The sequence below is a fragment of the Triplophysa dalaica genome, chromosome 16 (assembly GCF_015846415.1).
Source record: "Triplophysa dalaica isolate WHDGS20190420 chromosome 16, ASM1584641v1, whole genome shotgun sequence".
NCBI classification, from domain to species: domain Eukaryota; kingdom Metazoa; phylum Chordata; class Actinopteri; order Cypriniformes; family Nemacheilidae; genus Triplophysa; species Triplophysa dalaica.
The window spans coordinates 16844310-16857904 of record NC_079557.1 but is presented as its reverse complement, the minus strand read 5'-3'; the positions used below and the strand labels follow the sequence as shown (position 1 = coordinate 16857904).

Below are 13595 nucleotides of genomic sequence, written 5' to 3'. Positions count from 1 at the left end.
GTCCGCTCTATACTTTGTTCCGGTGTAGACCAGAATATCACATGGTCAAATGCGGAAGTGGTTGTTATGGATCACGATTACTCTTTGGCGAGTACTGAAGTGCCAGTAAAACGGAAGCTTCCATATTTGGATACACGCAGACTGTGTGACAAACGGAGGAATAAAACCAGGATAAATATCGGCCAGGCGTTTTCGAGATGGAGAGAGCTGCGCGACAATCTTGGACTTGACAGAGACTCTGCTCTCGCGAGTGTATTGATAGACAGGTAAGCAAATCAATTATTTATTTTAGAACGATTGCTTTGAGCACGTTAAACAACACGGCATTAACCATAAACACGTAACACTGCACAACATTAACCCAACAAATCATTTAACAAATAGCTGTAAGTTGTAACGGGATAATATAGTATAACATTTCACGTTCCTTGCAGTTCATTAATTATGATGACATAAAATAATACGATCAGATATACAGGTAATACAAAAACAAATAAATTACCTCATCAATGATCATGATTCGTTTACCCAATTTAGATACATCGCTATGGCGAAAACGCATTTAAAACGACATCTCCCATCGTCACCTGCTTCATAGCGTCATCAAGCTTCGCCTTTGTTATTGTTGGAAATGCGCCCTCTTGTGGTCAAATACCAAGGTTACATACTGCAGCTTTAATAAATTAATATAACAGCCGGCGGCCCCTCAAGGACGACCGCCGGCGAACAAAACATGAACATAAGTTCGGGCCCGGTCTTCTCTCTTCGACGGTCCGGTCGCTCGTTCCTTTTATATGCTCCCATCTCCCACGTGATTCGAGCCCGGTGTGCGCACAGCTGGCGCTAATTCACAATTACTCACCGGACTCGAACCACGGTCTCGCCCCGCCTACTCTACTACAACAACAAATTAAATACGTTCGCTATAGTCTTAAGAGTGCTTTCTCGTGATGTCAATTTAATTCAACATTTTAGCCAATGCTGCCACATGGCCATTTGATTTACATTCCACAACTGAAAGTTCTGAAGATGCTTATGGCTGCCCTTGCCAGGCTTGAATGTTAGGGTGAGGGGGATTGGGGATACGGCAAAATCCTGTGGAAAACTGAGGTCTTTCATCCTGCCCTATATAATCTGATGGGACTTTGGCCAAACTTTTCTGCATTATGAGAGTTAGAGAGGGACTAAAAGGCTGTGGAATGTATTGGTGGGTGTTGATCACTAAACTCACTCAATTTTCTTTTGTGTAACATTGATTTTACAAATGTCAATAAAAAATGTTTTTTATCCTACGTCTTTAAAAGGATAAACATTAAATTCTCCAAAACTGGTCAGTCAGTATAAGAATTTTAAAACACTAATTATTTATTTTCTTGACAGCCAATACACATGCCCAGTCATGCCCTGTTTCCATATCAACCGGAACTTGTATAGCACAACAAGTGATGATATTTCAAAACAAAATATTCAACAAATTGTTTTTAAAACTGGAAAAAGACAGAAGAAAGTACAAGGAAACCAACAATCAAATATTTAAATTACATAAAAGGATTGTACAATAACTCTAAAAATATATTGTATGTTATGTCTAACCGAACGTCTTGAGCTTTGAGCATCTAACAGTGCGGGGACCCACGTGACGACCTGACACGACGTTACCGTCTCCAAATCAACATATTTTTTAAACGGGTTCAAAGAGTATTTATTGACATTACAAATATTAAATAAAATTAATATTTTATTTTTACATTTAACTCAATTTCAAAATTTGCATTGTTGCAAAGCACACAAATTTAGTAAAAATAGATCAAATAATTATATAGCATTGATATTAAGTAAAATGAGGCAGGGTGTGTTGGTACATCAGTCCACGGCAGTGCAGGGAGGAGCATCAGTCTGGAATGAAGCTGGCCTGCGGGCCCTGGTCCCCTCGATGGTGCATGGAAGAACATTTAATACATCAGGCTGGGTTGGGGCTGGTCTGTGGCCTCAGGAATCCCTGTAAATTCAGGGATGAGATATGGAGAGATATGGTATTATTGAATTACTATGTTTCGTTCAGAGTAAGCTAATTATTGTGGCATAAAATTATTTGGGCAGTGAAATAGGTATATGGTATATTTAAGAGATATTTTATTCTAGACTTAAAATGACTGAGTGTCTCTGAATGAGGTGCTAATCCATTTAATGCCTTATGGCGGGTGTTACGACCCCCAGATGGAATCTAAGGGTTTTGAGGTGGCAACATTTAAATTGAATGAATTCCGTGGGTGTGTGTGGGTGCAGTGGTGAACACAAACGCTACAACCGAAATGAAGTTTTAACAATTTATTAAACACAAAGGTGTATGTAGCCATGTTTAATGAATATAATAATGAAAATAAATACTTATGAAGAAATTTTATTTAAAAAAAAGGACGTCAATAAGAAACAACTTGTGACTATTTAAAATTATGGATGCACCGATACTACTTTTTCCTTGCTGATCCCGATATCTGGATTCTGGGTGTCGGTCGATACCGATCCTGATCTGATACTAGCACTGTTTTTCTTGATCAAAGTAGAGTTGCATATTTTATCTTTTATTGCCAGAGGTGGATAGTTCTTAAGCATGTTTACTTTCAAGTACATTTTAAAATATCTGTACTTTATCAGAGTACTTTAGACAAAAAATACTTCCCTACAGTATGAAGCACATCATACTTCACTACAGTCCATAAATAAATGTTGTTTTTAAACTTTTAATCCATGAGTACATTAAAATCTACAACTTGCCTTTACTTAAGTATTTTTACTTTTAAAAGTAGAAAAGTATGATATTTTAGTTGTAATTAAGTGCTGTATTAAACTTAAAAAAAACATACAAAACAAAAATGTGGTCTCATAAAGCACAGATAAATCCTCTGAGGATTAGTATTATGGGAGTGTAGTGTATGCAAGATTGAAAAGATGCGTCTTTAGTCTAGATTTAAACTGACAGAGTCTGTCTGCCTCCCGGACAGTGCAGGAAAAAATATTCCAAAGTTTAGGCGCTAGATAAGAAAAGGATCTACCACCTGCACTTGATTTTGAAATTCTAGGTATTACCAACTGGCAGGACGCCTGAGAGCGTAATGCACGTGGAGGACTGTAATACAATAGAAGTTCACTCAAATACTGCGGCGCTAGACCATGTAGGACTTTATAGGAAATAAAAGTTAATGCGATGCTTTATAGGTAACCAGTGCAATGTTGACAGAACCGGGGTTATATGCTCATACTTTTTTGTATGTGTAAGAACTCGAGCTGCCACGTTTTGAACCAGTTGGAGTTTTTGTAATAGGCCTGCAGGGCAACCACCTAAAAGTGCATCACAGTAATCTAGTCTTGATGTCATGAATGCATGAATTAATTTCTCTGCATTTGACAGTGACAGCACGAGGATTTTATGGAGCATCCGTCAATAGCTAAGCAGTATTCTTGGTTGTTACGCATGGCAGTTTTCGGTCCAGTAAGTAACACTTCTGTTTTGTCCGAGTTCAGTAGTAAAAAATTGTTACTCATCCAGTTTTTTAAATCGACTATGCATTCCATTATTCGATGGAACTGCTGTGTTCATGAGGCTTCGAGGAAATATAAAGTTGAGTATCATCAGCATAACAGTGAAAGCTAATTCTGTGTCACTTTATTAAATCTCCTAGAGGTAGCATGTAAAATGCGAAGAGCAGAGGCCCTAAGACTGAGCCCTGTGGTAGACCGTACTGGACTTGCGATTTACGGGACATCTCATTGTTTATTGCTACAAATTGAAAACGGTCAGATAACTAAGACTTAAACCATTTCAATGCTATTCCGTTAATGCCGACATAATTTTCGAGTCTATGTAGGAGTATGCTGTGCTCAAGGGTGTCAAATGCAGCACTAAGATCTAGCAGCACCAATAACGAAATACAGCCACGGTAAGACGCAAAAAGCAGATAATATGTAACTCTGATCAAAGCAGTCTCTGTACTGTGACATGCTCGAAATCCAGACTGGAATTCTTCATTAATGTCATTCCTTTGGAGGAAGGAGCATAATTGAGTTGAAACTACTATATAGGCCTGTCATTTCCTAATTCTCTAGGGTCGAGTTTTTCTTTTTTTGACAAGGGGCCTTATAACAGCCACCTTAAATGCTTTAGGCACATGTCCTAATGTCAGAGAGGAGTTAATAATACTAAGAAGAGGATCTATAATTTCTGGGAGCATTTTTTTCAGTAGTTTTGTAGGTATAGGGTCTAGCATGCATGTTGTTGATTTAGATGATCTAATGATTTTAGACAGTTCATCGTGATCTACGGTAGAAACTAATTGCAATTTATCCTTAGGGTTGCTGTAGTTAGTTTGTTCAGCGGGTTTCACTTGTGGTTGCATTGTTAAAAAATGTTTTGTCCTTAGTATTAGGTGGTGATATGTGAAGTACCATGACTTCAAAAGAATTGGATTTAAAATTAGACTTCTGAGAGATGCTAAAATAATTATTGTGAAGTGCAGCGACACCTCCCCCTCTACCTTTTAGACAAGGCTTGTAAACATAGTAATAGTCTTGGGGAACGGATTAATTTAGAGTAATATAATCATCTGGCTTTAGCCATGTTTCAGAGTATGTCTATTTTATGATCGATTATCATATTGTTAACAAAAAGTGCTTTATTTGAGAGAGATCTAATGTTAAGCAATCCGAGTCTTAACAGTTGATTATCTGTATTTTGTTCATGTTGATTTGTTTAACGTTTATTAAATTACTTTCAAGAGGTTTACGCATTATCTTATGTTTGCTAATCCTGGGGATAGACACAGTCTCTATTTTATGATGTTTGTGTGAAGGGATTATTACATGTTGTATATTTTGTGTATTCTGCAATGCGAGACGGCAAGCAGACAGTTGGTTAAGCCATTCTGTCTCCTTCCTGACCTGGACCCCAGGTAGTCAGCCTTTAGCATTATTAAGACTGTGTGCCAAATTTCTAGAGAGGAGGGAAACCCCTTCCCAGGAGTGATGGAGACCATCTCGTTTCAACAGCTCAGGTCTGCCCTCAAAACTCTTCCAGTTATTTATAAAATCTATATTATTCTGCAGGCATCACTCAGACAACCAGCCATTTAGTGATGATAATCTGCTATAAATTTCATCACCACGGTAAGCAGTAAGGGGGCCAGAGAATATTACAGTGTCTGACATCGTGCTTGCAAGCTCAAACACCTCTTTAATATTATCTTTAGTAATCTCCGATTGACGGAGTCTAACATCATTTGTGCCGACGTGAATAACAATCTTCCTGAATTTACGATTTGCCTTAGCCAGCACATTTAAATTTGACTTGATGTCGGGCGCTCTGGCTCCCGGTACACATTTGACTATGGTGGCTGGTGCCTCTATGTTAACGTTCCGGACAATAGAATCACGGATCACTTTCGAAAAACATGACATCGAATACATTGCATGACAACTTTTATAGTAATTTCCTGATAGCTAGTCCTTTTTGAAGCTTTAGAGTAACATCCACAGGTATCGCAAAGGATCGAATTGAAGGGAACCCGTCAGTCCGATACCCGATCCAGCAAAAAGACCCGTATCGGCCCCAATTCCGATCCAGAGTATCGGATCGGTGCATCCCTATTTACAATAGATATATGAAATGAAATACACAAGACCAAGGGGTAATCAGGAAGAGAGTGGTGCCAAACCAAAGAAAAGATAAAAAAAGGGAAACTACTAGTTACCATGCCCTCTTACCTAAACTAACAATAAAGAAACAAAAAGCGGGTCTAGAGTGTATAAACGCCCTACTGAACCTTTTCTAGCCAGCCCGCACAAAACATACATGTGGTGGCACTTACTCCTAACTATTGTGTCTAATACAAAGTGATACGAACCTACAGTTTATATTGCACGACCTCTTTCTTACCACTTTTTCTCAACAAGTGGGGTCAATCTTAAGAGCTCAGCACGTACAAAACAGAAAAAATAGCTTGTGAGCCAAAAACACAATCGCTTCCCGGCTGCTTCGCATCGTCTAGTCTCTAGCAAGCGTTCACTCCGGTGTCGTTTTAAACCGGAACACGATGGACCATTGATGCGTGACGTCATTCACGAGTTCGCCTATGCAGATAAAGAGTAGTTTTGAGGGTATGCGTATTGGGCGTGCTGTCGGGGAGAGGGCTCTGAGCTTGTTCATTCTTCTGAGCCCAGAGCACTCCCCCTGTCCGGGGTGAGGGCTCCGAATCCGGCACTAGCCTGAACCCGGAAAACTCCCCCCAAGAGATGCAACTGGTGCAGGACAGCAGCCGCAATATGTACACCCCCCCCAAAACGAGGCTGGTATAGGCTGCTGGTGACCCGGCCTTGCTTGGTATGAAAGCCAATGTTGCGGAGTCTGGAAGAGAATCCAGATGTTACTGAAGAAGGGAATTTTTAGGTTTCTGGAGGAAGGATGCCGGCTGATCAGAGAGATGAATGAAGCATGGGGCCCTTGTGGGGGTGGTCGCTGAGGCGATACTAGCTTCTAGATGAGTTCAGACTACTGAGGAAGAGTTTAGATGGAGGCACGGGCCCTTGTGGGGTGGTCGCTGCTGTGAGGCTGGCCTCTAAGTGAGAGATGTCTGCTGATGCAGAACGTAGATTGAGGTGCAGGTCCTTGAGGGGCAGTCTCTGCTGCGATGCAGGCCTCTAGGGAGTGATGTCTGCTGCTACAGAACATAGATGTAGGCACGGGATTTTGTGGGGAGGTCGCTGCTGCGATGCTGGCCTCTAAGGGAGTGATGTCCGATGCTGTAGAACATAGATGGAGGCATGGGTCCTTGTGGGGCGGTTGCTGCTGCGATCCTGGTCTCTAAGTGAATGATGTTTGCTGCTGCAGAACATAGATGGAGGCGCGGGCCCTTGAGGGGCGGTCGGCTGTGCGATGCTGGCCTCTATGTGAGTGATATCTGCTGCTGCAGAACATAGATGGAGACACGGGCCGGTGTGGGGCGGTTGCTGCTGCGATGCTATGCTCTAAAGGGGGGGATGTCTGCTGCTGCAGAATGTAGATGGAGGCGCGGGCCCTTGTGGGGGGGTGAATGATCTGAAATGAAGGAGTTCTTCCTGAGTGAACGGGATGAGGGTAGGTTGATGATAGATGATCTGGGAGATTAGGGTCTGATGGGCTTCTTTGATGAGGGAGCGGTCCGACCGGATGTAGCTTTTGAAGGCCTCTGACGTCCAGCGACCAAGAGCTTGGATCTGAGGCTGGGAGAGATCTTTTTGGGCGGCTGTGGTAGCTGCGCCGATGCGAAAGGAATGGCTCGAGAAAAGTTCTCCGGGGATGCCGGATTGGCGCAAGACTGTTTTAAGATGATTTTGGAACCAAAAGCGTGAGACTGGACGACCGGAGTCATCTATGAAGAGAGGGTCGGATGGGGATTTTGCCTGTGATCTCCTGAAATGTAGGTAGGCAAGGATGGTTTGGTAAGGCTGGATGGGTGAAAGAATGTAAACTTCTTATGTCCCCTTGTCTAAACAATATTCTACGGTTGAAGAGTCTAATCGACTGAACACACATAGTTTCAGGCCTGGAGACAATGTTTGACACAGACACAAGCTGCTCGACAAGGAAACGTAGGAGATTTTGTGTTGTTGCTACTATAAAAAAAGGGCTAAAACGGAGATGGAATGTTCACCCACTGCATGCCACAAAACGTGGAGATGTAGAATACATCGCTCTTGTTAAGCAGATGTATGTGCTGGACGGGGAAATGCATTTCAAACTATTGTTTGTTGATTTAATAAATTTTTTATATCAAACTTTTTGTTCACTCTTTCATTTCTGTGAATAATGCAGACACATTTCATCATATTGTTGGTTAGGGACTGTATGATGTACATTGCCATAGATTAACCCATTGGATGTCTGTATGTTATATAAAATGAGAAGATATAAGAACAGTTCAAAAGTGCAATGTTGATAAATATTTTTGAATTCCACTTAGGTACCCTTTAATTGAACTGTCTTGCAGGTTTTTGTTGATATTCAGGAAGGATATGAATGAGGTAATAGTAAGCAGGGAGAACTCGGGAAAAGGCATGTTGTATGTTTGGTGGAGTTACTCAAAACTCCTCCACGCGGTTATGTAAGACTGAAGGGTCTTGAGTGAGATGGCTTGGATGATAGAATTGAATGAAGAGTCTAGGAGAGCTCTTAGTGGGTGATTTACGGGAATATCAGTTCTGAATAAGGAGGTACTGGTGTTGGTAGGGGGTCCGCTTCTGGTGCCAGCCGCCTGAATTTCTGGAAGGTAAAACGGGAAAGAGCGTCGACTATTTGGTGTGCAGAACCAGGAACATGTTTAGCAGCAACAATGAACTGATCGCTAGCCGATATCCAGGTGAGGTGTCTAAGGAAGGCATCAGTGCGGAAGAATCTGAACGGCCTTTATTGATGCAGTGCACTGTCGCTTCGTTGTCGCAATGAACGATAATGCTTAAAGAGGACCACTCCTTCCCCCACAAAAAAGCTGCGACTACGAGAGGGTACAGCTCGAATAAGGCTGAGGACGATAGTGACTGTGGCAATACTAGGAGCTGGGGGGGCCACGTGGAGGCAAACCAGCATCCTTGGTAATATCCCCTGAAACAAACGGAGGGGGGCGGCGTCGGTGAACAATTGAATGTCGACGGGGAGAGCGCGCATGTCCTTGTAAAAGAAGGACAAACCGTTCCATTGAATAAGGAATTTTATCCATAAACCGAGCTCGTCATGGCATTCACTGGTTATGGTTATTAAGTCCTCTAGGGCATGAGCTGAGGAAGCTAGGGAGAAGAGGTGCGAAATGAACGGGTGGCCTTGGGGGATGATACGCATCGCGAAATTGAGGTGGCCGAGAACGAATAATAATTCGCGTTTGGAACAATGGGGGTTGTTTGGGAGAGTGGAAGCGATCAGAATTGATCTATACATTTTTTTCTTTGGGCAAGGATGCCTGAAAGTTCAGTGAGTCCAGATTGATGCCCAAGAATTCGATTGACGTGCTCGGACCCAAGGTTTTATCTTGGGCGAGTGGAACGCAGAGCTCTGTTCGATTCTGCGTGGAATACAGAAATATGAATGCTGTGTCGAAATTCGACGCATATCCAATGCCACGGATTTTCGAGTTATCCACTGGATCGGTTAGGCGCGGCTCGTTGTGGCATTAGGCAAGGGGTCTGTGGTTTAGAGAGGTCTGCACCGAGGGGTAGAGGTGCGGGAAAGACGGTGAGTAAGTAGGTTGAGTGCATATTATGATCATCTGTGTCTCAAAACAGTAATTGGTGAGGAGACGCTTTAAAAAGCCAGCAGTTTAGCGGACGAAGGCTGAAAGAGACCGGCTGCTTTACACCTCAATAGTGACAAAAACAATCTGATGTCACATTGTTTACTCCTGCCCATGACCGCTCACATACTCCGCCTTATGAGTGCCTAGGTCCACCTTCCGCCAGAGATCACTGACTCACATGAGCGACAGGCAACATCTGTGCACCCTCGTAAAAAAAATATTGCATCACAAATTGATCAAATACATTTTTGCTATCTTAAAATCTGTCACGTGGTTTGTTTTTTTGTGCGTGCCTGTGTGTGTGTATCAGACTCAGTACATGTGGGAGAGAGGCTGCAGTCAACATTGTGTACACAGCATCATCAGCGAGTTTTAAACGTCCAGTCACTGAATTCCTATTATTATATTTCCAGGCTAGATTACAAACAAGGACCCCCGAGTAAATAGTGCTAGAGGCGCCGGTGGTTCTGTCACTAAAAAACTCTGTTCTTGGTGTGACTACATTGTTGATATGTAACAGTGGGTTTTGGTCAACATTGGATTTACAGTATGGAATGAGAAACTAAGCTATAAATAAATAACTTACATATAGGTGTGCTTGGAATGCATGTCTTTGGTGCTGATGGTCTTTCCTTCCTCATCTGTCCCTCCAAAAAAAGAAATGGCAGAACAATAGTAGGTAACATTATGCTATGAAAACATAAGCTCATTATAACAATTAACACATGGTTCTGCTTGCAATTCTGGGCATTTTTTGTGTTGTTGGGACATCAACATCATCATCAAAAATGCTGTCAATTAATCCAGAAAGTTAAATGGCACTGAAAAAACCCACCACAGATACATCTCAATGCAGCACTTGCCTCACAGCACTGCCAAGAAGGTCAACCTTTTAAGTTGCAACCCGCCAGTGAATTGACAAAATGTTGTAACAATGCACAGCAACAATATACTTTCATAAAAGCAAAAATTGTTAGAATTTCATCTCCTAAAGAGATAAACCCAGTTTACACTCTGCACTACTTTCATATATAGTCCAAAATATAGAAAAGGGAGTGATGCAAACAATGTGTTGACATATAATGGGATATAAATATTTTAAAAGAATAAAGAAAATCAGTTGTCTTACTCAGAACAGCTGCATGTAACACAGACAAATATCTGTACTTACATTTTGTTAATCACAAGTGTCTATAAAAAGGTTAACAATAAATGCAACTTGTAGTGTATTAATTCTGTATTAACAAAAAGACTGTACTGTAACAATAGCTAATGCTCTCTGATATCATGCTAGTGGTCTTCTTTTTCTTTGAATATGACTTTCATCTTTGTCACTCACCAAGTTTGAAGTCATGGTTGCTTGGTTTATTTTGCACCTAGCTTCTTCATAGCTGTCTGGAAATAAAGAATAGATCACTAAAAGACAATCAGCATAAACCACAAAAACATAAGAAACCTCAAACAAATCCTTCATAACTGCATATACCAGAACAGCTGCAACATGCTGCGACCAAAGTTTTGTCACTCACCAAGTTTGAAGTCATGGTTGCTTGGTTTATTTTGCACCTAGCTTCTTCATAGCTGTCTGGAAATAAAGAATAGATCACTAAAAGACAATCAGCATAAACCACAAAAACATAAGAAACCTCGAACAAATCCTTCATAACTGCATATACCAGAACAGCTGCAACATGCTGCGACCAAAGTGTAGAATTATGTCTATCTCTTCGTTTCACCTTGGCTGTAAAGTTTTTACATGGCCAATAGCTATACACAGCCTGATTAGAAAAATAAATTAATGTAACAATTAAAATGATATCCACCTACTACAAGATGTTTTTGCTGACTAATTAAACACATACAACAGTAAAATATTGAAGCATTAGATGAGAATAATAGGTTATACCTCATTTGTTATACCAAGCCACGTGGGAGGCTCAACATTAACAGTGTTATCTTCAGGAAATTTAATCACAGCATAGCAGTGATGCAATTTCTGAAGAAGAAACAAAAATAGTAAAGGTATGAAATACTACTTAATTTAAGGTTTTGTCTGAAACACGGTTCCCTTTCTGTCGGTCTCTCGATGTTGTGTCGAACCGACAGATGGGGTTTGGCCTTGAGAACCGATCACTTCGACTGGTTTTGAAACAGGCCAATGAAATTGGCAAATGAAATTTGCGTGCCGGACTCCGCCCCCGGAAAAAACTTTCATTACTGGAGAACAAGGTTACAAGATGTGTTATGTGAATGCTTGACTAAAAAGATGTGATTAAATCTAGTTTCAAAGTGGGAGAGTCTATGAGTAAAATGCTTTCAGTATGATGGACTAGTCCAAAGTTTTGTGATCTTACTTGGCTTATTTATCATTCTAATACGCTGATTTGCTGCTCAAGAAAAATTCATGGGACACTGAATAATTGACTACTGATGCTGAACATTCAGCCTAACATCACAGAAATAAAACACTTTGCTACATATTCACATAAAAAACATCTCATTTAAATAGTGATAATATTTAACAATATTTCAGTTTATGCTGTATTTTTTGTCCAACTAAACTAAACTAAAATCATAAACTAAAACATTTAAACAGTAGTGTATATATGTTTGTGGTTTTAGTCATATGGTTTACAGCGCTTTAGATATGTTTTCTGACAGGAGGTCTGCTCCACCTCTGCTGCTTGGCCATCAGCGAGGAAGAATCTACAAACATAACATGTAGAGTCAAGAAAATTTAGTATGCAGTTCCAGATTCATTAAAAGAAAACAAACAAGAGTAAAGACAAAACACTGAAAACAAAAAGTATAGTATTCAGAAAATATACAAAAATAAATTTGCTAAAATAACAGAATTTAAGCATTTTAGGTTTACTTATTCATTTAGTATTGCTAATTCAATGTCACTCATGTGTAACTGTAAAAAAAAAAATGAGAAAAAACGTGCGGTAAATATGCATGGTCAAATGTTGTAAAAAAAAAAGGTGATTTAATGATTGTAGCTTTCTCAACTCACCCTCAAGTCTACCTCTCTGTAACCCCCCTAAGAAGTGTTGAAATCTCAACATTCTCTTCAATGTGTTATTTTGTCACTCATGAAATCAGAAAAACAACTTTCTGACCATATCTGTTTATGATAAAACATCAAAACACGCTTGAATTAGTTGCAGCACATTTCTGTGCTCCATGTAAGTTGCAGAAGGTTACATCGCACATAAATACATCCAATAATACATTGACAACATGTACAAAAAGCTATCATAACCTCTCATCTACAAAATAAAGACGTTATTAGAAGCCCAAACTTTGATAAACAAGCGCTAGAGCTATTGAGTTAACGTTAGCCTCTTCTGAAAACGGATGCTAACGGACTTTTTTCTTAAACACATAAAACCCTTTCTAAGTAAATAAATAAGTAAATGTTCAAAAGATACGTGTCAAGAACAAGTAATAAAAGTGTCAATAATAGTTTTGGGCATTATTTGTGTGATTTAAGTGACTTAATTTACCTGAAAACACTGAAGAAAACCGTCAGAAACAAAGCTTGCTGCTTGTCAGTTCCTGGTGCCGCCCCGTTTCCATGGTAACTACCTCCGCTACAGCGTTTGAATGCCACACGAATGTCCAGCTCGCAACGCACACCCATTAATCAAGCATCATTTAGGCTACATACGGGATTAATATACTACATAAACTATTAAATCTCATTAAATTATCATTAAATTGCAAATTAAAAGCCTTTTGATTTAACTGAAAAAAAAGTTTTTTATACTAAAGTTTACTTCATTTATACTTTTATTAAATAATTATTAGACAACGATTATATTAAATTAAACTATTTAGCCAGTATATTCCATCCTTAAGATTACGTTGACTGTAAAAATAAATAAATAAAACATGTCTTGAAAGTCTGCTGCACCAACAGAGGTCCAACGGCAGTAAGCCACATGGGCGGAAATCTCATTTAACAGTAGGGGGGGACGATACATATAAAATTTCTCAAGAGCAATTTTTGAAGGGGACACAAATAATACAGTCAAAATTGTACTTACTACGACACTAAGCGACAATAAGCATTAGGTTTATAGGTTCATCATGCAGACTTGCAGTCATATTATAACTGAACTGAGAACAATAAAGCTTTTTTCCATTTATATATATTTTTTGTCTTTGTTGTGAAGACAGGAACTACCCATGATACTACACGTTGACATTTAGTCACTTTTTAAACATTTAAACACTTTTAAAATGTTATCCTGATTTACACTGTAACATTGTTTG

At 39.9% G+C, this 13595-nt stretch overlaps 1 long non-coding RNA gene across 4 annotated transcripts; it reads right to left on the bottom strand.

The window, feature by feature from the left end:
- Nucleotides 1–1341: 1341 nt before the first annotated feature.
- Nucleotides 1342–12958, bottom strand: LOC130437648 (uncharacterized). Of its 4 annotated transcripts, none has more exons than XR_008909213.1 (7): nt 12824–12957; nt 11221–12441; nt 10991–11092; nt 10844–10899; nt 10654–10709; nt 9901–9955; nt 1342–1999 (listed from the first exon to the last, which is right to left on the bottom strand). It is a non-coding gene; the product is annotated as an uncharacterized LOC130437648 (long non-coding RNA). The 4 variants fall into 4 exon arrangements; XR_008909212.1 differs by having other exon boundaries at nt 10844–11092; nt 11221–12020; nt 12331–12441; nt 12824–12956; XR_008909211.1 differs by having other exon boundaries at nt 10844–11092; nt 12824–12958.
- Nucleotides 12959–13595: the final 637 nt, after the last annotated feature.